Genomic DNA, 24,901 nt, shown 5'->3' with positions numbered 1-24,901 from the left:
GAATGGGAACCAGAACTGATAAGGGCTTTGATCTTATGGCATAGTTGAATTAGTTAATGAACTTGAAAGTTACAAAACCATTTCTAGATTTATTCTGTTCTTATAGCACTGTTATTTCTAAATGTAACAACCCTCATACTCCGCCCTCAGGAATTGAATCTTTCTGGATAACACTGACAAATGAACAAAAATGGCTAAGCAAAAGCAACACCCAAAATAACCACACATCACTGTGTATAATGAAGATAATGAAGGTAACAATCTGCTTATCCAATCTCTGTCTTTGCATAGTGAATTATGCTTTATATTCTGTTCTCTGGATTAGTTACTACAATCATTCAGAGTTCAATTTCATTGAGGCATTCACCCATCTCCCACTCATCCTGGCAAGTTGGGTCCTCAGAAGATTGTCTACTACTCCCCTTTAGGTTATAGCAGTAATCCTGAAGACTTGTTTCTAGGACAGTCACTTAGGAAGTTTGTATCCAGGGACCTTCCCCCATAATTATCAAATGAGCAGCTGAATGCTAAAATCTTTAATAAAAAATATTAATTTAGAAGGTATAGTAAGAAGAGTAACTGCCGACAGTTTCCCCAAACCAGGGGCACACATTCCCTTTGCTCAAAAACCTTGAGCTGAGCAAGCTCTCACACTTGAAATGCATATATTCCCCAAAGATAAACTCATAATTCCTGATTACTTGAGATCCTTTTCAATCTGGGGCAGCGGATAGAGCCATGGTCTTGGAGTCAGTCGGACAGAAGCTTGAATCCAGCCAGACATTCTATACTTACTGGGTGTATGACCTTGGGAAAGTCACTAAACCCTGGTTATCTCACATCTAGGGCCATCTCCAGTCATCCTGATTCATATCTGACCAGTGGACCAAGATGACTCTATAGGAGAAAGTGAGGCAGGTGACTTAGCACAGCATCCCTCACTCAAATCCAGTTCACTTGCTTGTCAAGGTATCACCTCCCTGATGTCACTCTTATAGTTCTCTTTCCATCTCTGAAGGTTGATGGCTTTAAAGAATCCTAAAGTTTCTTGTACTCCTTTCTTATTTGTCCTTAGTGTGTCTCTCACATCTTGATGCAAGTGCTGCATCAACTACTGTTGCTCTGGTGACATTGACTTTGACAAGATTCTCCAACTTTTTAAAGTTCATATGGCCATTTCTGGGCAGATTGGAAGAAGATAGATGAAGGAGAGGAAAAGAAATTCAATCCTTCCCCCCAAAAAGGTAATTTTCTTGGAGGAGTTCTACACCATTGTATTTTGCTACCACCCAATTGATTCTCTGAAGGAATTCCAACTTTGAAATGGATTGTTGAGGTCAAGAGATGTAGCTGGTTCATATAGCCAATCTCAAGACACTGCTCTGTTATTTACCCATTGATCAAGGCATTTCATTCCTCCCAATCTGATGAAGGATTTGTAATACCCAGCTTATATCTTTGATGAATTGATTCAATCGAACTCTCCTTCTGTTATTACCTTAATAGAAGACTCCAATTCATATATAAGGAGTTTGGACTAGGTCAGGAATTTTAATCTTTTTTTTTGTAGTTTAGGAAGTTTTTTGGTAGTCTGGGGAAACCCATGAAGGCTTTCTCAAATTTATGTTTTTAAATGCATTAGATTACAAAGGAAATCAATTATGTTTAAAGACAACAAATTGATATGTATACACACATATGTATATTTAAAACTGCATAGCCTTCAGGTTAAAAATATTTGAGAGGGATGACCCATAAGGCCTGAAATTATGTATTTTTATAACTTTTTAGAATTGCTCAAAGAAACCAATGACTCTTCAGCTCACAAAGGATAATGTGAATCTGCCACTTGAGAATTCTGCATGGTGAGTGCTAAGTTCCTATTTCTGACTCCAATCAGGCACCAGGTTCAAGTTCCCTCTCCGTCTCTCTGAGAATAACCAAAGGAAACATGCCGGCACTCTGGAGCCTCTCTTCCTCCCTTCTCCCTCCTATTTTAGTAACCCACACACATTCTATTTCCATCGTTAGAGCACAGGATGAAATATCAGAAGGTGAATAAAATGACATAAATTGAAAAGCCATGAAAGGAATCTAAGAACTGAAGCTAACAAATCTTCTACTGCTCATGAGCTTGAGACAGAGAATTTTATTGACTTTTCTTTTTGGACAGATATGGGAAATCAAAGGGTTGTTAGGAAATTATATGGAGAAAAGTACTCAGCCTTTAAAAGGGGGTGGAGGATAGGTGGTAATTACAGTGGGATATTCTGTTCCTTGTTGAACAGAAAACAAAAGATTTCAAAAGTAAGGAACTGGCTAGTCACGTGTCCATTAGAAATCACATCTTCACCGTTTCTTAAGAAACTGAAAAAAAAAGAATAATGTGATTGACCAATTGATGGAGTCTTTATCCATTTCTGCTTGTCATTTGAAAACCTGTACTTTGGAGAGGTTTTGAGAAAAGATCAACTCTGCCTAGCTAATTGCCAATGAAGACACATGAATTATTCTGCAATTATACGAAAGGTGAAAAAGGTCCCAGGAAATGGTTCTAATGAAAAGTTGGCCAGTATGAGATGAAAGCTTGTCTGGTGTCAGTCCTGATCATTAAGATTTGAAGTCTGAGTTCAACATGAGGACAAAAGACTCTTTGGGGCTCAGCAGCCTTTTGTCAATTTAAATTGTATTGATATATTTTGTTTTTTTAAATTACCTTCACTTCCTTGTATAGTCCTCTATTATTCCCAGAGAGTAAAGAGCTGTCCTTTATAACAAAGAATAAAGGAAAAGAGAAAATATTCAGGAAAACTAGAAAAATATTCGCTCGATTTGTCTTCTGTACAATTGATTTGAGTTTTCCACACATCTCTTTTTTAGGGCTGGGTTCAGGTTCATTGCTCATACTCAGTTGCAATTGTTTGGGGGGTTGTTCCTCCATTTACACTGCTGATTGTGACTTGGTTTCTACCTACGCTGCTAATTGTTTGAGGATTGTTCTTCCGTTTACATGGCTTTAGTCAGTTTTCCTGTTTCGACTTATTTCACTTTTCATACTCTTAGCAACTTTTAAATACTTATTTTCTTATTTCAACTATTATGCTTCCTCTATAGAAATCCTTCTGTGGCATCACATTGTGGCATAACAGTCTCTCTGAGTTCTCAAAGGTTATGCCAGCAGATAACTTTCTTATAATAAGTTCTACTATGGTGAAAATTAGTCGTCGTACCTGAGTCTTCAACTCTTGAACAGGAACAGACAGGAGAATGGGCAAACAGAGCAGGGTGACATCAGAGACAAAAGTCAATCATGCTATTGGTGTTCCCAACCAATCCCTCCAGCAAATTTCCATAAGATAAATCTCTGGGTGGTGCACAAATGAGAACTAAGTTCATAAAAAAGAATTGTTTGGATACTGGGATGGGAAAACCTCAATGTATCTGTCAAACAATGTGAAAAACCTAGGCCACGTGAAACGACATTTTAATAGGCAAAAAAGGCATTGTTCATAATTCTGAACTCAAATGAAACCCACATAATAATATTTAACATTCCCACAGAGAAAACAAAACTGATTGTGACTCCACAGAGATGGAAGAAGCCTGCCAATGAATGGTTATCCATATGAAAACACTGAGATCCCTGAGGTTGAACATTTGAGAAAACCAAACCAGACAGGTTCTCCTGGGACAGTTATAGGTAAGTAGCAGTTTCACTTCTTAGCCAACTTTTCTGTCAACTTTTAAGTAAATAGTCTGGTTTTAGACAAAGGAATTTCTCTCCCACAAGGGTCTTTTGGAAAGTACCAGGTGAGTTCACATCTTCAGTTGGCACTGAGAACTTTCCTATGAAAAGTTTGGTCTTGAAAGTATATAGCCTGTGGGAAGCAGAAAGACATAGTCCATGCACCAGTGGACACTATGATGACCCTTTGATAACCTTTCTTTCCCTAAGAGAATTCTCTGGGTTTTGTTTCCCTAGGTTTCCAAATCCAAGAAAAAAGAAATAGGAAGAAGTCAGAAATCATTTCTTAAAATGGGAACCTATCATATAAAGATAATAGTTTCTATATATGTTGCTAACCTTGGATGGGAACATGTCAGAAAGCCCCTTGTTTAGAAAACTCACAGGTCCCCTCTTTGGGCATAAAGAAAACAGCCACAAGTAATATCCCCACAGCAGAAGAAAAGTTGTAAGGGGATTTAATCTTGTAATGCCAGGGAATTATTCAATGCTCTGCAGAAGGTGAGAAAAGGAGTCTGTCACAGTGGTGAGGAAGGGAATAGACAGTGATTTTAAAAAATTATGTGGCTTTTATTTTTGTTGTTACATAAATATTTATGCTAATTTTCTTTTTAAATTTATTTATCTAGTATTTTAATTTTCTCTATTGCATTTAAAAAATTTTTTTAACATTTGTTTTTAAGACTTTGAATTCCAAATTCTCTCCCTTCCTCCCACCCCATCCCACCTCACCCCCTCACTGAGAAAGCAAGAAATTTGAAGTAGGTTAAAAAAGTGTAAAAGAATTATGCTTCCATTTGTATTCAGCTGTTTCTCTGGGGACGGATAGAATTCTTTATAAGTCCTTTGGAGTTATCTAAGGTCACAGTGTTGCTTTGTGCACAGTATCTTTTACTTTGTATCAGTTCATTTAAGCCTTTCCAGTTTTTTTTTTCGAGAGCATCCTGCTCATCATTTCTTGATCACAATAGCATTGGAAATACTCACACATCAAAATTTGTTCAGTCATTTTTCCAACTGATGGGAATCTCCTCAATTTCTAATTTCATATCATCAGAAAAGAGCTGCTATAAATATCCTTGTACATAGAGGTCTTTTTCCTTTTTATTTTTCATCATTTATGGAATACTTGGAAGAGATTTCTAGGTCAAACAGTAGGCATAGTTTTATGGTGCTTTGGGCATAGTTTCAAATTGCTCCTCAGAATATTTGAATAAGTTCATAACTGCACCAACAATGCACTAATATTTCATTTTCCCTATGTCCCCTTCAACATTTATCATTTTCCTTTTCTTAGTGAATTTTTACTTAGGGGTTCAGGGAACAAGGAGATCCAGAAATATGATGTTGTCTAGCACCCTTAGCCCGAGAAGAGGGAGGAAGTTAAAAGATCCTTTTAAGTATTATGGGGATAGATAATTAAGTGGCTTCAGCATTTTAAAATATTATTCATTATTAAAAATCTATTTTCTCTTTTCTACATCTTCCTCCATTGAAAAACAAAATTAAAATCAAATCCTTGTAATAAATGTCAGTCAACCAATAAGCATTCATTAAGTGCCTATTACATACTAGACAACATATTAGGCACCAGAAGTAGAACAAAAAACAAAAGACAGTCCTCACTCTCAAGGAGCTCACAATCTAATGGGATAAGACAATGCACAAAAGAAAGATGAAGAGCAAAAGTTAAGGAAAGAAGGTTCCCAGTGTAGTGGTGGAGATAATGGAGAAGTTCAGATGCTTACAGCTGGGTGCGAAATGGAAAAGTGACTGACCTGAGAACCCTGATTGCCCTCCTCAACTGGAGGTTCTGGAAAGAACTTTCCACTTTCCAACCAGAAAGAGAGAGAGAGACCTTGGATTGACCATTTAGCTATCAGTCTCCAACCCCATGCTCTTATTCTTGCTTTGGATCCCTAGATTTATGACTACTAGGATCCATATCTAGAATCCTCTTCTGTATCCAGTTTCATATCCTTCTTCTTTGTACATATTCTTCCCTCCTTCCTCTTCTCTTCCCCACCTAATTCACTTCTAGTTCAATCAAATCAACATGGACATTTCTAGAAAAGATACATTGATCATTGCTATGACTCCACAGACAAATCACTCATATCATTCATTGGTTAACAACTTCTAAGGTCCCCCTCCTACTGAGTTCCCATGAATTTTCCTAGCAACAAAAATCATATATATAAGGATATAGACGCAAAGATCTGAACTACCTAATCAGAATATATATTCCCTTGTATGCAGTAAGTCAGGAAGATGATAGACTATTGATGCACAAGGAGGCATGTGCTGTCATAAGTGGCCAATATGTAGATGTGAACTTAGTTTTTAAAAGAGAGGATCATTTGAGGAAATGTGGAGTTATTGGGAAATGGTAATGATGTAGAAATTTTCAATAAATATTTATTTTAAAAGAGAAAGTAGGGAGCTGTTGTTGATGGCTTCACTCACTACTGTGTCAGCATGCATCTATAAAGGAATATTTTCCAATGAGACCAGATTGTACATTATAAAGCTGCTGAAGGTCTCTGTGTCAACTATCACTGGAATCCTAGTGAATGGAAGGACAAAGAACAGAATGGGCTGAATAGAGAACTGGACTTGATGTCAGGGAGACTCATCTTCCAGAGGTCAAATCTGACCTCAGACATATACCAGCTGTGTAATCCTGGGCAAGTGACTTAACCCTGTTTGTCTCAGTTTTCTCTACTGTAAAATAGTTGGAGTAAGAAATGGCAAACTACTCTAGTATCTTTACTAAAATAATCCCAAATAGGATCACAAAGAGTTAGACACAACTGAAATAACTAAACACCAGAACAAGATGACCAAGCTCTGAAAAATTCATCCCCCAATAGTGCAAGCTGAGTCTTAGGTGTTCACATAGGTCACCCTCTAACAGAATTATTCTATTTCTCCTCCTACTTGGTCCTTGGGTTTGCAAGGTAGAACAGTTCATGGAGAAATGACTAGGTTGTTCACAGGAATAGCTCAGACCCTCTGACAAGTTGTAAAAGCTCTCTGAAAGTGTCCTCAGCAACATGAGTTTGTTGGGTTTTGCCAGTCTTTCACTGACATGCTGTGATAACCTTGTAAGAAGGATAAATTATTGTGTGAAGGTCCACAGGATGACCATATTCTTCACATAAGTCAGTTTATTCCTGATTGGACTATATTAACCTTCAGCCATTTGCCACTTATAGTTCTGTTTCAAGGGTGTGCCATAAATCATCTTCATTGCCCCAGTACAAGTCTTAATATTACCCTTTGGTGAGATATTTTATCAAATATATGATGCTGCCCAGAAACTCACCAACCCAGTAACTTGGAACAGCACAGATTTTATCTTGACCCAGTTAATGGGAAGTGTCAGAATCAGAGTTTATTGAACATTGAAATCTAAGGCAATCAGGGAGACAACTCACCTATCTTCCCTATCAATATTTTCTAAGAGACTAAGGTGAATATAGACCCAGGTTCCTTTTCTGAATTAAAAGTATTGGATTTAAGGTAATGGTCTGCCTTATAATGTTCAGTTCTTTAATTGGAGTTGGCTCAATTAGAATAGTGAAGCTATTGCTTAGCCCCAAGATCTTGACTTTTTATCCTAAAGGGTTAGACCAATGACAACAGGTTCCTCTATTCCTTCTTAAGTTGGACCATCGCACAAAACTGTTTTGTCTATCAAAACAAAATGATCACTACAGAGACTCCTCTTTTAAAGCTAAATGAGAGATCAAACAAGATGACAGCCAGTAGAACTTCTTCCTTGCACAGTTGGAAAACAAGGCCTTGGTACAGAAAATGCAGTGGTGGCAAGGTGCATTCAGGGGGTTAGGTCATGATAGGCATTGGGGATCCAGAACAAGGATAAGAAAGAACAATCCTAACAAACTGAGCTAGCACACTGGAACTATCATTTGACCAGGAAGAAGAAACAATCTAGCAAGCAGCAGTAGTCGAGATGAGTGAACTTTGCCTAGAGAGGCGATATTGGTAATAAATAGTTTCTTTTGCTCATTTGACTAGCTGAGGTTTTATGGGTCAGACATTCCCCACATTCTGATGGTATAAGTGTGTAACTGTGTAAATTATTTTCAGAATTTTCCCTCTTTTGTCTATTTGGCCTCCTAGTCCAGGAGATGATCAGTTCTATCGTCTGTAAAAAGTAAAGACATTTGAGTAACTTGCGATGAGCAGCTTCCCTCCTTACACTCTCCCACATTTTCAAAATCCACAGAAAAGACAACTGAAGTGATGATAAAATGGTGTAAAACCTAGTAAAAATGAGGCTACTAGTAGATAGCCTAGAATATCTACCCATTTTTTAAAAGTATCCCACAACATTAAAAGTCTTAGGAATGTCGAGGCAAAAGACAATCAGCCTCTTCCCCAGAGAACCTTCCTTAATTGCTCCCAGAGGAACATTGGGTTTTTCCAGAATTCCATTCAATAAATAGATTCTACCAATTGCCTCATGGGACATAGATAGTGCTATGTAAATCATTAGCATTTAAACTGTCCTCATGATCTGAAGTTGTCTTTCCCTTTCGACAAGCTGACATTGCCCCCTGCATTCTGTTCATGATAGCTATACAGGACAATAATTTATAGATGATAGGAAGTCATATTTGCACAGTATTTCTTTGTGGTATATAGAACACTTCCATCTCTGTAACTTCATTGGAGCAGTACAATGACCCTGTGAGGTAAATAGCATGATTATAATTAATCCCATTTTACAGATGAGGAAATAAAAGTTCAGAGCGGATGAGTAATTTGTCCAAAGTCTTAAAGCTACTAACAGAAGGTTCAGGTTTTCTCATTATAAGGCTAGCATTCTTTCTACATTTTGAAAGTGGTTTTTATCATCAGGCAAGAACATTTCTAAGAGCCTAATTTGCACATTTTGCTATGTAATAAAAAGAGAATTTTTAAAAGGCTATTCCTATCCTCAAAGAGACTTGAATAAAACTGATTTGGATTCAGAATGGCAAAAAAACATACACAGAATAAAATAAATGCATTTGAACAAAAACAGAATTGGAGAAGACAGCTGACAGACAGACAGACAGATAGACAGACAGGGTATATCTCCCCTGAGTCAAAATTTATATGTCATGACAGATCACTGGTAATGTCTTCAAGGAATAACAAATAGCCCCTTAATGATTAGTAGACTACATTTGAACACAATGAATCTTGTAAAAGAAACCAAAACATCTTCCTATACTGAAGATCCATCTTTTTTTTATATCAGTGTATTTTCTTTCAGTAAAGTTGTGAGTTAAAGAGAAATGGAGGAATTCATAAGCATAAGCTCAAAGGATCATATATTTATGGTTCAAAGGGACCCTAGAGTCCTTCTTATTTTGATAGAGAAATACACCGAAGGACAAGAGAAATTAAATGATGTATGAAGGACTCCATAGCTAGCAGTTGTTTGTTTGGAATTTGAATTCAGTTCTTCCAGGTTCCAAGTACAGAGCTTTGGAAGACATAAATAAATTGCAACCTTTTATGGAGGAAGAAATGTATGAGGAAAACAATATAAAGAATTTTATGAGAGATGTAGGATCAAAAGATGAGGTATCAAAAGAGCAGAGTAAAAATAACATGTCAAAACTCCTCTAAAACCATACAAAATGACCACAGTTAACATCAAACAGAATTCTGAGTGAGAAAGTCAAAAAAAGAAAAAAACTCCACTAAGTCATTTCTCCAGTCCCAGGCAGATTAAAAAGATGGAAAGAAAGGTCGGCAAACATTGGAGCAGAGACTAGTTGAAAATGTGACATGACAGAAGCAGTACCAGCTGCTGATAGCAGCCACGAGTATTGGCAGTGGCAAAGGTAGCACAAGCACTCGGGGACAATAAGGGGCCTATAGACCTGATCAGAAAAAATATTCCAAGGGAACCCAGTTCTAGGATGGTTGAAAGATCAGGTGACATTTGATAGATCTATTCCCCCATTACCTTAATCCAGCTTACAGTACCAGTTGGAGAGGAATGATGGTAATCATGAGGGGCCCACCCAAGTAAGGTGCAAATAAGGAACAAAGAGTAGACTGGGAGGGCAGTGACCAGACCTCTCCCTACATTACATAACTTTGGAGGCTCCAAAAATGTACAGACTCCCCAATCAAGTTGCAAAAGCAGAAGAAAATAATAGACCATCCAGGTGATCAGAACTGAGATCTAACATAAAATCAAATTCAATAAATAGACTGGAAAATGAGAAAGACAATAAAAAAGCAATTTTAAAAAGCCACCAAAAATTACCGTAATGAAATGGAAGCTCATAAAACACAACCTCAGGAAACAGTGATTTGGAGACATTTATAAACAAAGAAAATTAAAGAAAATCCAAAAAAATAGATTCAAATTCAAGAAACATTTTAGAAGAGCTAAAGAAAAAGATAAAGGAGCCAAAAATGACTTTTAAAATCACATAATAGTGGTAGAATAAGAATAAAAAAAAATTAGAATCACAGGAGAAAATACTGAAGAGAGAATTAACAGTTTGGTAAAAGAGACTCCCAGAAAGCTTTTTTAAAAAACTCCTTAAAAATCAGAATTGACTAAATGGTGAAACAGAAACAAAACCTCACTGATGAAAATATGTCCTAAATTAAGAACTGGTCAAGTGGAAACAAATGATTGCATGAGACCACAATAAATTAAATAAAAAGTCAAAAGAATGAAGAAAAAGAAAATGTGAAAAATCTCACAGGGAAAATACCTGATCTAGAAAACAGATCAAGAAAAGATAATTTAAGAATTATTGGATGACTAAAAGTCTTGATCACATAAGGAACCTAGATATCATATTTCAAGAAAATATAAAGAAAAACCATCCAATTTTCTTAAAATTAAAAATCTACTTACAAAGTAGAAAATAAAGAATTAACTGATCTCCTCATTTAAAAAATCCTCAAATGAAAACTCCCAGTAATAATCACAGCAAAAATCCAGAGTTTCTGGGGTGGCTAGGTGGTGCAATGGATAGAGCACTGGCCCTGGAGTCAGGAGTACCTGAGTTCAAATCCGGCCTCAGACACTCAATAATTACCTAGCTGTGTGGCCTTGGGCAAGTCACTTAATGCCTTGCAAAAACCTGGAAAAAAAAAGAAAGAAAAGAAAAATCCAGAGTTCCTAGGTTAAGGAGAAAATACTGCAAGTAACAAGACAGAAATAATTCTAAAACCATGAAGCCACAGTCAGGATCACAAAAGATTTAACAACTATCATTATAAAGGACTGGAGGGCTTGAAATGATTTTCCAAAAAAGTCAAAGGAAGTAGAATTAAAAACTGAGTATAATTCTATAATAGAAAAAAATGGACCTTTAATGAAATACAGAATTTCTGATTAAAAAATCCAAAGCTGAGTAGAAAATTTGACATTCAAACACAAGACTCAAGAGAAGCATAAAAAAGTAAATATGAGTGAAAAATCATGATTTAACAAAGTAAAACTGTTTAAATGTTCATCATTAGGGTAGAAAGAATTTACTTAAACAAGAGTGCATGACTTTGAGTATATTTCTGTGAATAACTGAAAATAATAAAGGTAAGATAACAAATTGAAGCACTGGGAGGGATGAGGTAGATGAGAAAATTATTGTTCTGTATTAGTCATTTCACTATTATCCTTTTGTGTTATTGTGGTGGGAAGTGAGATTAGAGTGGAAAATATTGGTGGCATAAAAACAGAAGTTATCAATGTAATGTATTTTATAAAACTATTTCAAAATGAAATATGCTTGTCAATCACTTAGTGAAACATCAAAATGGAGAACCTCAGGTATTCTCAAGGTAAATACACAAGATCAAGAACCATAGAGGAAAAACCTAGGATGTTGGGAATTTTTTTTGTAGAATGGCATGGGCAAGAATCGAACATGATGAGGTATGGTTATAGTTATGATTGTTACTGTTAGTGGAAATTCCCACATGGATAGCTCATAGGTCCATTGTGATATTCAAAAAAAGTATCAGAGTTTAAAATGATTTTGAATTATGATGTATTTGCTTTCCCACTTTTCCTATAAACTGGAGATTAGATATTTATTTTCATTCTGGATGCTTGAAAAATATTCCTTGAAAAAATATTCTTTTAGAGATTTGATCTTAATAGTTTATTCTTCTATCACATAGTAGGCATAAGGTAAATGTCATAATCTCCCCCCCAAATATTCAGGCAAATCCCTCAGACTATTTATTAACACAAATGGGTAAAATGGTCTGAATACTCATTCAAAGTACATATTTATCAGAGTGGCTCTATAAGAGAACAAAATAAACTATCATTTCCAAGTAAGATTTTAAACGACCAGAACTTTCATATTATAAGACATTAAAGTTTCAAGCATTTGCTGCATGAATTATGGCAAAGAAATATTGTTATATGGAAAAGCAGGGTGTAATTCCCCACACATCAAAAGATGTTGCCACCAAATTTTCTAGTCTTCACTCTATCATCAGTTTGGGCTGATATCCCTTGAAAGACTAAAAGACTATCTTTTATCTGACCTTTTCCCTCTAGTCTCATTCAGAAACACAGGAATAAGGAAAACCATAGTGTTTCTAAATATTTTTCAAAGTTTATTTTGTTTTAGATGTTAAATTTCTTCCTCTTAGAGCTGTGAGATAACTACATTTCCAAAAGTTTAGCAAAACTTTTCAGCAAAGACACAAATGGATATCATCAAAATCCTATCCTGAATAGATAAGGGGTCAAAGGAAATGAAGGGGTTCTTTTTAGGCTTTTTACAAGGCAAATGGGGTTAAGTGGCTTGCCCAAGGCCACACAGCTAGGTAATCAGTAAGTGTCTGAGGTCGGATTTGAACTCAGGTCCTCCTGACTCCAAGGCCGGTGCATATCCACTGCCACCCAGCCACCCCGAAATGAAGTTTTAAAAGAATTGTAAACCCTCAGTGGCCAGAGGGAAACATTCATAAACAACTCTGAGCTTCAATGTCACCTCTTCTCAAAGCGGGGGGAGAATGAGTCAACTTTTATCAAAATTGACAAAAGTAAAAATAATCAGTGTGAGAGAAACATTAGGTAAATAGGCACATGGATACATTTTTGGTGGAAGTACGAATTGGTCTGATCCTCCAGGAAATCAATATGCATATTATACAAGAAAATCCACTAAATTGTTCATAAACCTTGAATGTGGCACAAAAGTCAAGGAGATCAAAGTCAGAAATAATGGCCCCACAGATACCCAAATATTCATAACAACCCTTTCTGTAGTAACAAAAACAACTGAAAATAAAGTTAATTTCAATTAACTGAGGAGATGAAGAATAAATTGTGGTAGATGGAACTAAAAGAGGACTATTATACTTTAAGAAATACCAGTTTTACCGGCCTTGGAGTCAGGAGTACCTGGGTTCAAATCCAGCCTCAGACACTTAATTACCTAGCTGTGTGGCCTTGGGCAAGCCACTTAACCCCAGTGACTTGCAAAAAAAAAAAAGAAAAAGAAATACCAGTTCAGAGAAACATTCAAAGACTTTAATGAACTGATGTAGAGCAAATTAAGTAAAACTGGAGATGTATGTCTACAATATGGAAATTTAGAAGAAAAGGCAAAAAGACAGCCAAATCTTGTTAATTTTAATTACCAATCTCAGTCCCAAAGAATGAATCAATCAACAAGAATTTTGATTAGATTCTCAGGCACTTGCTTAGGCATTGGAAATACAAAAACAAAACAAACAACCCTTGCTATCAAGGAGACAGATTAAAGTGATTTCTTGATCAGAAATATGTATATAAATCAAATCTCTTTTGTTGTTCCATTGATCGGTTGTGTGCAATTCTTCATGATCTCATTGTGGGGTTTTTCTTGGCAAAGATACTGGCATAGTTTGCCATTTTCTTCTTCATAGGATTAAGGCAAATAGAGGTTAAGTGATTTGCAGAGTAAGTGTCTGAGGTCATGTCTGAATTCAGGTCTTCCAGACTCCAGGCCTGGCATTCTATCTATTGTGCCACCTGCAAATTCAAATCTCAAATCACTAACTGGATTAAATTTCACCACAATCCAAATCCATCTGCAAGATAAAGTTCTCAGCAGTACCATAATTTTAGAAGGTCAAATCCTGTACCTAAAGGGCACTGATATTCAATTCTGGTGTTTGAAAATTTATTCATGTTCATATTTGGCCATCTAGTACTTATTTCTTCTGACATGAATTAGGGACAAATTATACTCAGTGAGATGTGGAATGAGTCTCTTTCTCTTTCAAGCACACATATAATGTGTATGATACCCTTGTAATTAACTCCATACCAGTATTCTGTGCCCTCTTGTAATAGCTGATGAGAATCTTTGTAGAACCAGGAAAAAAATATCTCCATGTGTCAACCAATGATCACAGAATTTCAAAAAATGTGATGTCAATTTTAGAATCAAAAAATGGACAGTTCCCTGGATTTGAGTGAGCATGATTGGACTGGGAGAAGCTTCAAGGAATCCAATTAAATACCTTCATTTTACCAAGAAAAAAAACGAGGGGCAGAGAAAATAAGTGACTTTCCAAGAGCATTCAGAGAAGAAAATAAGCAGAGCTCAGATTTGAACCCATGTCTTTTAATTCTAGATCCAGTGGACATTGCATTTCACCACACAAATTTAATTCAATGAACTGGGTTCATGATTCATTTTTTTACCAGCGTAATGGAGTCCACAGTAGAAAATAGTTTCAAACAAAAAATCTTTGGTGACTGTCAAATGAAATCAAGATCATATTATATTATCAGCACTTACTTTGACTATTTCCACAAGGATCATGTATTGTATAAAAATACACATGTAATGAGGATGTTTCTGAAGGTTGAAAAGGCAGTGTGATGTATTCAAAAGAGCACCAAGATTGATAGATCTCCCTTCAAGTTGCACCTTTGCCACAAATTAGCTTTGTAACAGCAAGTGAGTCATTTCATAGAATCAATGAACTTCAGAAGTGAAAGGGAGTTCAGTGGTTATGCAGTCCAAATTGCTCCTGAAAAGAATATTCTTTATAACATTTCTGGCAAGTAGTCATCCCGTTTTTGCTTAGAAACCCCAGCTAGACATGATGCATTCTACTTTGGAATAACTCAAATTATAAGGAAATTTTTCCTTACCTTAAGTCTAAATTTTCCTCTTTTCAACTTTCATCTTTTAAGAACCAAACAGATCAAATCATATGCCCCTTCTGAAATTTTTTGTTCAGTCATTTTTCAGTCACATCTACTTTTTTATGAGACCTCTTGAGTTTTTCTTGACAAAGATGCTGAATTGGTTTGCCATTTCCTCCTCTAGCTCATTTTTCACAGATGAAGAAATGGAGGTAAACAGGGTTAAGTGACTTACCCAGGATCACATAGCTACTAAGTATATAAGAACCTAGGAACTCTGGAAGTTCAGTCTTTCTGACATCAGGTCCAGCACTCTATTCACTGAGTCACCTAGCTGCCCTATCTTCAAAAATATAATCCTTTGAAACTTGGTGACAGTCACAATATTCCCCAAGTCTTCTCTTCTCTCTGTTAAACATTCTCAAATCATTTATTCAAATCTGGTATAACATAAACTTGAGGCCTTCTCTCAATGGACAGCCTTCTTCAGATGAGTTATGGCTTGTCTAAAATGAGGCACTAATAACTAATGGTCAGCTCGTGCCTGTTTTGTAATGGATGCCATGTTAAATCCTGGAGATCCAATGAAAGATTAAAACCAGCAAACACCTACTTTCAAGGAGTAATAATAGGAAGATATATATATATGTATATATATATATATATCCACACACATACACACACACACACACACATGCACACACACACAAATAAGGTAGCTATGGATGAAGAGTTTGAATCCAGTCTCAGACACTTGCCTCTTGCTAGCTGTGTGATCTTAGGCAAGTCACTTAATCCTCCAGTCATCCTGATTCATATCTGGCCACTGGACTCAGATGGCTCTGGAGTAGAAAATGAGGCTGGGGACTTAGCACAGCCCTCCCTCACTCAAATCCAATTCATGTGCTTGTCATGAAATCATCTCCCTGATGTCATGGTCTTCTTTGAAGATGAAGGAGAAATATCATCATCATCATCATCATCATCATCATCATCATCATCATTATTATATACATATATAATATATAAATATATGCATATATACACACACATATATAAAACTTAGCAAGATATAAAGGCGCCAGATTAGGGTTAGTCTCAGAGAAAACATCAGTAAGATTTAAGATGACTTGGGGAAGACTTCTGGCACAAGGTGGGTCTTTGGTTCAGACTAAAGGGAGTCAATGAGACAGAGATGAGGAACCCAATATTCCAGAGGCAGCATGGCCATGGCTGGTGACTAGCACCTCTTTATCCCTGGAAACTATATAATTTAAGGTTTCATTAGCTTTCCAAACTGCTATATCAGATGATTAATTTTTCATGAGCTGATAATACACCATAAAGGTCATATTTTTTCAATATGTCTTCTAGCACTCTCTCCCTACATCTTGCATGCAAAGTGGATTTCTTTTTAGATGTAGGCATAATATTTTGCATTGTCTCAATTAAATTTAATCTTACTAGATTTGTCCCAACATTCTAACCCATCAACATCTTTTTGGTTGCTGACCCTATCTGATGTTTTAATCATTTCTTAGAGCAACTTCAAATTTCATTAATTTTCCTCTTCTACCTTAATCAATCAATCAATCAAAATTTCTTCAGCATTTAATATATATGCAAAGTACTATGCTAAGTTTTAAGAATACAAGAAGAGAGACAAAAGACAGTCCTGGCCTTCAAGAAACTTATAATCTATTGAGGTACACACAAAAAATACAACAGGAATGTAAGCTATATAGAAAACAATTAGGAAACAATTAAGAGAGAAATTAAGAATCAGAAGGGGTTAGGACAGACTTCCTACTGAAGGAAGGATTTAAATTGGAAATTAAAGGAAGCATTAGTCAGAAGAGGAGTAGGAGAACATTCCAGTCATGGAGGATGACCAGAGAAAATGGCTAGAGTCAAATGATGGAATGTCTTGCTCTTGGAATAGCCAGAAGGCTAATATCACTGGATCAAAGAGTATTTGTTGGGGAGTAAAGAGTAAGAAGACTAGAGAGGTAGGAAGGTTTTTGATGGAATTGTAATAAAGGATGGAACCAAGGACACTGTAGTGATGCCTCTGTTTTTTGTGATATAAGTCAAATTAGATAAATTTGACCAAATGAGATCATCTAAAAAGGTCTGGGCAAAATTGAAACCCTATTAAAAGACAACTGATCTTTTTTTGATGGTAACTAGACACAGATAAATGTCCTCTGGTCACATACTTGAAGGGATCATTGAAATTGTCTTTTTTGTTTTTGCCTGGTTGTCAAAAGATTTATTTTTTGTGTTCTTATTTTTTTAAGATTTTATTTATTTTGAGTTTTAAAAATTTTCCCCTAATCTTACTTCCCACCCCCCCCCAGAAAGCAATTTGCCAGTATTTGCATTGTTTCCATGGTATACATTGATCCAAATTGAATGTGATGGGAGAGAAATCATATCTTTAAGGAAGAAACATAAAGTATAAGAGATAGAAAGATCAGACCATAAGATATCAGGTTTTTTTTCCTAAATTAAAGGTAATAGTCCTTGGTCTTTGTTCAAACTCCACAGTTTTTCTCTGGATACAGATGGTATTCTCCATTGCAGACAGTCCAAAATTGTCCCTGATTGTTGCACTGATGGAATGAGCGAGTCCATCAAGGTTGATCATCGCCCCCATGTTGCTGTTAGGATGTACAGTGTTTTTCTGGTTCTGCTCATCTCACTCAGCATCAGTTCATGCAAATCCCTCCAGACTTTCCTGAAATCCCATCCCTCCTGGTTTCTAATAGAACAATAGTGTTCCATGACATACGTATACCACAGTTTGCTAAGCCATTCCCCAACTGAAGGACATTCACTTGATTTCCAATTCTTTGCCACCATAAACAGGGCTGCTATGAATATTTTTGTACAAGTGATGTTTTTACCCTTTTTCATCATTTCTTCAGGGTATAGAACCAGTAGTGGTATTGCTGGATCAAAAGGTGTGCATATTTTTGTTGCCCTTTGGGAACAATTCCAAATTGCTCTCCAGAAAGGTCGGACGAATTCATAGCTTCATCAGCAATGTAATAGTGTCCCAGATTTCCCACAACCCTTCCAACACTGATCATCAAGATAATAGATTTTTTTTCTAAATTTCTTGTCAACAAAAATTTTAAATATATGCTTTTTTTGTTGTTTTTGCAAGGCAGTGGGGTTAAAGTGACTTATTTAGTGTCTGAGGCCGGATTTGAACTCAGGTCCTCCTGACTCCAGGGCTTGTGCTCTATCCACTGCAATACCTAGTCACCCCCAAATAGATGCTCTTAAAAAATTTGAGGTTCAGAAAGCAAGTGATTTTATAGATATTATACTTGTGCAGTAATACAAAACACTTTCTATTAGCAATATTGCAAAAACAAAGTAGATAAAAAAATCCTCCCCCAAACCCAAGAGTAGTAATTTTTCTTTTAAAAGAAAAAGCATACTTCAAACTGTATTCAAATTCCATCAATTCTTTCTGTGGAGCTGGATGGCATTTTTCATCATGAGTCCTCTGGAATTGTTTTGGATTATCACACAATGCTGAGAATGACTGTCATTTATTGTTGATCATCTACAATATTGCTGTTATTGTCGCTTAATGGTCACTCTGTGTTCTAAGGATCATACATTTAGAGCTGAAATGGATTTCAGAGACCAGTCCTTTCAGATTAGGAAGCTGATGCCTGAGGAAATTAAATGACTCAATCAAGGTCATGTAAGTGAAAAACATTAGAGGAGATATTTGACCTTGACTCATGAGCCAGTGTCCTTCAAATAGGTCTCAGTGATGGCTCAGTGTGCCATCATGTCGTCTCATTTGTGAACTCTATGGCCATGGACAAAAATTTTCATCAGATTGAGCCTCAGTTTCTTTTTCTGTACAATGAAGAAAGTAATACTCGTAAGTGTTCCTCTCATCAAGTTCCTAAAAGAAAATATTAAAATGTTGTGGAAATAGAAATTTTAATGTTAATATCAACAAAAGAATTTTTCTACCTTATGTTTTGCACAGCAAGTTAGCCAATTTATCTTCAAATACTTTTTTAAAAAAAATATCCTATCTGTAGATGAAATAAGCAGAAGAATACTAAAAAGAACTCTGGAATCAAGGCCAGAAGACAGCTAAGTCTATATAGTGCATAGCATGCTAAATTTGGAGGCAGGAAGATTTGAGTACAGATCCTACCTCAGATACTAAGTGCAGGACCCTCAACAAATGCTTTATCCTCCACGAGCCTCAGTTTATTGATCTGTAAAATCAGAATACTAATAACACCCCCATGGTTGTTGTGAGGATCAAATTAGACATCATAAACAAACCATTTTGTAAAACTTTAAAACTAAATATTCTGGGGGGGGTTTTCCATCTATAAAATGAGAGGGTTAAACAAGAGCCCCTGGAAGGCCTCTTCCAGCTTTAAGCATTTGATTATATGATAATACAATGGATTTACTGGTGGACTTCACAAAATGGCAAGGTCCAAAGTGATTAGAACTACCTCCACAGAAGCCTACACAATTCAAAGGTCCCCAGATGAATCTGATATACATCAAGAACAAGAATCAGAGAAAGCAAAGACAGAATCTGGTGTCCTTTTTTTTTTTTGGCTTAGAAATTACTTTCTAAACATAGGATGGACTGAAAAGACAAGGCTTTCCATCCAGATTTATCCTGTGATAGAGGTGGTCATTAGAATTAAACTCTCAGAAGCTCTTAACATATCAATTGGCATTCTAAACACTACTTGTGGCAGGCACTTGGCTAGGAGGTGGGAATACCATGACAAAATGAAATGACCCTAATTCTCAAGGAAATTAGTTTCTAATGAGTGGGAATTTTCATTTCCATTCTAAGTCAGTGTGGAGATTCTTACAGAACTAAAGCTGTGGCAAATACTGAGAATAAAAATCCCAAAGTAGAAAAAAAAGCCCTGCCCTCAGGGAGCTTACATCCTAATTGAGGGGACACCCTATATACATATAAACATACTGTGTTTAGATAAAGAATAGTGTGATGATTAAAAAGTTTGAGGGATATAATTTCTGGGGAAATTAATCATTTGATTAATAATGCCAGCATTTTAATAAAAGGAGATCTGCCTCACTTTTGAATGTCAAAGACAATGGAGGTGGTGGGTTCACACCTTAGAAGAGGGGTGTTCCTGAGGGTGGTAGTAAACTAAGATAAGTGAACACTTAATGACAGAATGAATTTTACAGTGAGAGGCTGAGTGACATCATATCAAAGAGAGACCATCCTTATATTGTCCCTCCAGCCTTGGGAAATCTCTGCAGAGATTCAGCATGAGCAGAAGGGAATTTCACCTTAGATTAGAAGTCTGATTCAGTTCCAAAGAGTAGCAATACCCCAAATGAGGAGAATGTTAATTCTTTCTTCTGTGAGTCCTGTCCTTGAGAGATTGGAAAAGGAAATAGGACGGGGAAAATAAAAACTGTCTCCTCAATTTTAATAATTTCCTATTAATGTGAGAGAGAAATAATAATTTCTCTCACTAGGTATAAAATAAATATGAGTTTGCTTTGGTAGGTGGTGCACTAGCCACAGGGGGGGGCTATGAAAAGCTACATGAAGAGGCTACTTGAGTTGAATCTTAAAGGAAATTTGACTTAGAAACTGAACTAATTTGCATGGCTTTCCAAACACATGATAACATGAAAGATGAGGCTGTACATTCAGATATGTTCTGTTAGCAAAAGGATAACCAGAAGTGATTTCTCAGAAGTCCTTGAACATAGCATTCAATATTTTAAGCATTACTTACAGAAGGCAGAGGTTAGGAAAGAGAATGTTCCAGACTTGGGCTATATAGAGCTTATGCAAAAGCATGGAGTTGAGAAAGGAAGATTTGTATATGACAAAGCAAATAGGCCAATGTGGCTGGACTCTGGAGTCCATAGAGAGGAGTAATATGGCCAAATTCGAGAAGGTAGGAAAAGGCCAGATTGGAAGAAAAGACTAAATGTCTCAAAGAGGACTTTGGAGGTAATAGGGAGTCCCTGAAGTTTAATCTGAGTAGGAAGATGACACAGTCCTTAAGAAGGTGATGAGGACCAGAATTATGCTGATAACTATGTGATTGATAATGAAAACTCCCTCTCAGATCCCTCTTTCTGATGCATTAAAAGTCTTCTTTTGGCATGCATCTAACATTTTCTTAAGATTCTGTTCCCTGGGAACAGAAAGACAGAACCTTGTCTCAATGACAAGGTTAAATCCCAGTGGCAATATTACAATTAGGCGATGGCCACATCAATATATCAGATGTCAGTCTGAGAACTCTATTTTCTTTATCCAAGGACTATAGTCATATTCCCAGGCTTGGCCAATTCTTTGGTCCATTTTTGGTTCATTTTTTCCATTGATGTGAAATCCAGTGACCTTCTCCAAGGAGCAATTTGCCACAGTTTATCTGGCATGAATGTTGCGGAAGCAATCTGCAGAGTGTGTCCCAGGAAGATGGAATGCCAGAGAAGGCCACCAGTCCCATCAAGGTTTGAGTTATCTGAGCTGGAAAAATACAAATCAATGTTTCACTTACCCTTCCTCTCCCTGCATCCGTAGTCTCTTTTGCTTCCATAAAACATATTTATGCCAAAGATCCCTGTTTCTCCTGGAAAAGATTTGTATTATTTACTTAGATTTCTGATGAACTATAGTTTGGTATTTTAACCCATGCTGACTGTGGTTGAATAATTCTTCCTGATGTCCTTGCGAACAAGCTTCCCAAGCATCCACGGGGCTTTGCCTCACTCTGTTAAACAGCTAATTAGTCTGGCACCCACTGTTTAGCCTACCAGCAAGTGACTGCAGTCCCATTAGTGGTCTGAATTTTACTCAATTCATATGGAGCTATCCATTTGTTTCCTCTTTCTCATCTCAGTACTGAAAATTAATATTGGCATCTCTTTTCCTCTGTGTCATTTAAAAGTATTTTGTTGGAAAGACAGGGAAAGAAGAGGGGGGATGAAATCAAAGGCTAATTTAAGAGAAAGCCAACATGGAATAGGAAAAAGAGCCTTTGACTTGAGTGGAGATAGTCACAGCTCTGCTACAGATTATCTGTGTGATCTGGGATAAATTGCTTTACTACTTACAGCCTTAGTGTACTCATCTGTAAACTGGAGGAAGAGGAGGTTGGACCAGTAGGACTAGACGACATCTGGGTTGCTTTCAGTTCTAACATTTTATGATTTTAAGAACTTCTCAGTCTTGTAATGACAAACATGACTCAACTTAACTAATTTAGTCCTGTGTCAAACCATAATCGAAAGGTATGTTTGTACAGGATCTCCAATGTCGAGAATAAAGCTTCAGTGAATGATGCAGATTTCATTCAGTTATTCATTCAGAGAATATTTATTGAGTATCTACTATGGACATTGCATTTTGCAATATGGAAAGGATGAAGAAATATGAATAAAACATTGGCTCTGCCCTAGACAAGCTTATAATTCAATTCATTATTATGTATTAAGTGCCTTCATTTCCTATAAATTGTGCATACCCTTTGATCCAACAATACCACTACTAGAACTGTATCTCAAAGAGATCATTAAAAAAGGGGAGAAGACCCACATGTACAGATCTACAGTTCTTTCTGTAATGGCAAAGAATTAGGAATTGTGGCAAAGAATTAGAAATTGAGGGAATGCCCATCAATTGGGGAATAGCTGAATAAATTGCTCTATAAGAATGTGATGGAGTACTATTATTCTGTAAGAAATCATGAGCACAGAGACTTCCGAAAAGCCTGGAAAGACGTAGAAAAACTAATACTTCCTTCTAAGTGAGCAGAGCCAGAAGAACAGTGCACTCATTGAAAGCAACATTGTGTGATGGTCAACTTCAATGGACTTAACTCTTCTCAGCAGTACAACAATCAAAGACAATTCTAAAGGGTTTATATGGAAAATACCATCCATTTCTAGAGAAAGAACTACAGAGTCTGAATGCAGACCCAAACACATTATTTTCACTTTTTCAAATTTGTATTATGCTTTATGTTTTCCCCCCTTTCTTCTGACATTTCTTTCACAAGATTGCCAACATAGAAATATGATTAAGATAGTTATATATGCATAACCTATACCAGATTGCTTGCTGTCAAGGAGAGGGGGAAGGAAGGGAAAGAGAGAGAAAAATATGGAACTCAAAACTTTATTTAAAAATGAATGTTGAAACCAGGGACAATTTGGGGATATCTGCAATGGAGAATATCATCTGTATCCAGAGAAAGAATTATGGACTTTGAACAAAGACCAAAGACTATTACCGTCAAATTAGGGGGGGGGAAGCATCATATTATTATATAATTTTACTATCTCATACTTTATTTTTCATCCTTAATGATATGATTTCTCTCTCATCACAAACAACTGAGATCAATGTATAACATGGAATCAATGTAAACACTAACAGAATGCTTTCTGTGGGGGGTAGGGGGAGGTAAGCAAGAATGGGGGAAATTGTAAAACTCAAAAGAAATAAAATATTTCTAAAAAATGAATGTTGAAAACCGTCTTTGCATGTAATTGGAATAATAAATTAATTAATTTTTAAAAATTCATTGTCCATTGCTAGGGTGTGCTCAGGAGGGAAGTAGAGGAGTGGGTATAAAAAAATTAACAAAGGAATTGTTCCTGTTCTGAAGAAGTTTCTATTCTAAGAGGAGGATATATTTTCAGATAACTAAATGCAATGTAAATACAAATAAATCAAACAATTGGTTGAGGTCATTGTTAAGTCATTTTAGTCTTGTTCTACTCTTAACTCCATTTGGGATTTTCTTGCCATTTTCTTCTCCATCTCTTATTTAATTTGCCATAATTCACTTAAGAATGCTGCTACACAGAAGTCTAGGTGATCAATAATCTTTCTTTAGAGATGTGGAAAACGAGGCAATAATGTTAAGTGACTTGCCCAGGGTCACAGAACTAGTAAGTGTCTGAGATCATATTTGAACTCAGGGAAGTTGAGTCTTCCCAATTCCAAGTTCAGTGCTTTATCCTCTGTGATATCTGGCTGCCCTGATTGGGGTGGTGATGGTAAGGGGAGAGCATTAAATCCTGGAGAATCAGGAAACATGGAGGCTGGCATATGAGCAAAGGTTTGAAGGAAACTAGAGATTCCGAGAAAGGGAATTGAGTGGAAGTGCATTCCAGACATGGGGATGTACCTAAGGAAAAGTATGGTGGTGGGATATGGAATGACCTCTACTCAGAAGAGCTAATAGCCCACGTTGATTGAAAGGCAGAGTATGAAGTATGAAGCATTGTGCAACAAGACTGAAGGAGCTGGGAATCATACCGTAGAATGTTGTGCTAGAAGATGTGGGCTTTTCATCTGAGCCAGTAGGGTGCTGCTGTTCTGATGACACACTTCAAGTAAGGGGATGATGAAGTCAAATCTTTGTTTGGAAATGTCAATTTAGCAACTGAGTGGAGAGGAGACTGATGAGAGCACAGACCACAAGCATCACGAGAGGATATGCTACAAGAGGGGATCAGAGGGCCATAGGAAGTTAGAGGAAGGAAAAAAATTTCATTTTCAGGTTGGGGAAAGGACAAAGGAAAGAAGGAACAGTTTTCAGTAGCCTCCAATCTAAATAATTTCACAAACCATCTCGATCTACACCTTACAGCTGCTTGTAAAGAATGTTCTGCCTATCTGGAACATTCTTACTGACAAGGATCATTACAATAAGTCTAACTAATGCTGGTCATAGCTTTGATACTGATGTACTGCACCTTCTATCTCTAGCTTTGGCTTCGTGCTTATCTCTGTCCCCTCACAACCCTGTACTGAGGCTAATCCTCTCAATCTCATCCATAGAATATTACCTGTCAAGGGCTCCATTATTACTGGAAAGTACCATGCCCTTCAAAAAGAGAAACAACACTGCTGCATAATCATGGATTTTTTTTTCAGCATCCCATCATCCTTTCTGTGTTAAAGAAATGATATTTGTTTG

The 24,901-nt window shown here is 36.5% G+C and overlaps 1 long non-coding RNA gene across 1 annotated transcript in view; it reads left to right on the top strand.

The window, feature by feature from the left end:
• The first annotated feature begins 1,100 nt into the window (after positions 1-1,100).
• LOC141495016 (uncharacterized) overlaps positions 1,101-24,901 on the top strand; it is a 43,888-nt gene continuing 20,087 nt past the window's right edge. The window contains exons 1-3 of the long non-coding RNA XR_012470630.1: positions 1,101-1,244; positions 1,792-1,865; positions 3,562-3,700. This is a non-coding gene — a long non-coding RNA (uncharacterized LOC141495016). The remainder of the gene's footprint in view (positions 1,245-1,791; positions 1,866-3,561; positions 3,701-24,901) is intronic.

The sequence above is a fragment of the Macrotis lagotis genome, chromosome 8 (genome assembly GCF_037893015.1).
Source record: "Macrotis lagotis isolate mMagLag1 chromosome 8, bilby.v1.9.chrom.fasta, whole genome shotgun sequence".
Classification (NCBI taxonomy): domain Eukaryota; kingdom Metazoa; phylum Chordata; class Mammalia; order Peramelemorphia; family Peramelidae; genus Macrotis; species Macrotis lagotis.
Note: the sequence above shows the minus strand (reverse complement) of the source record. Positions and strands in the feature narration are given on the sequence as shown.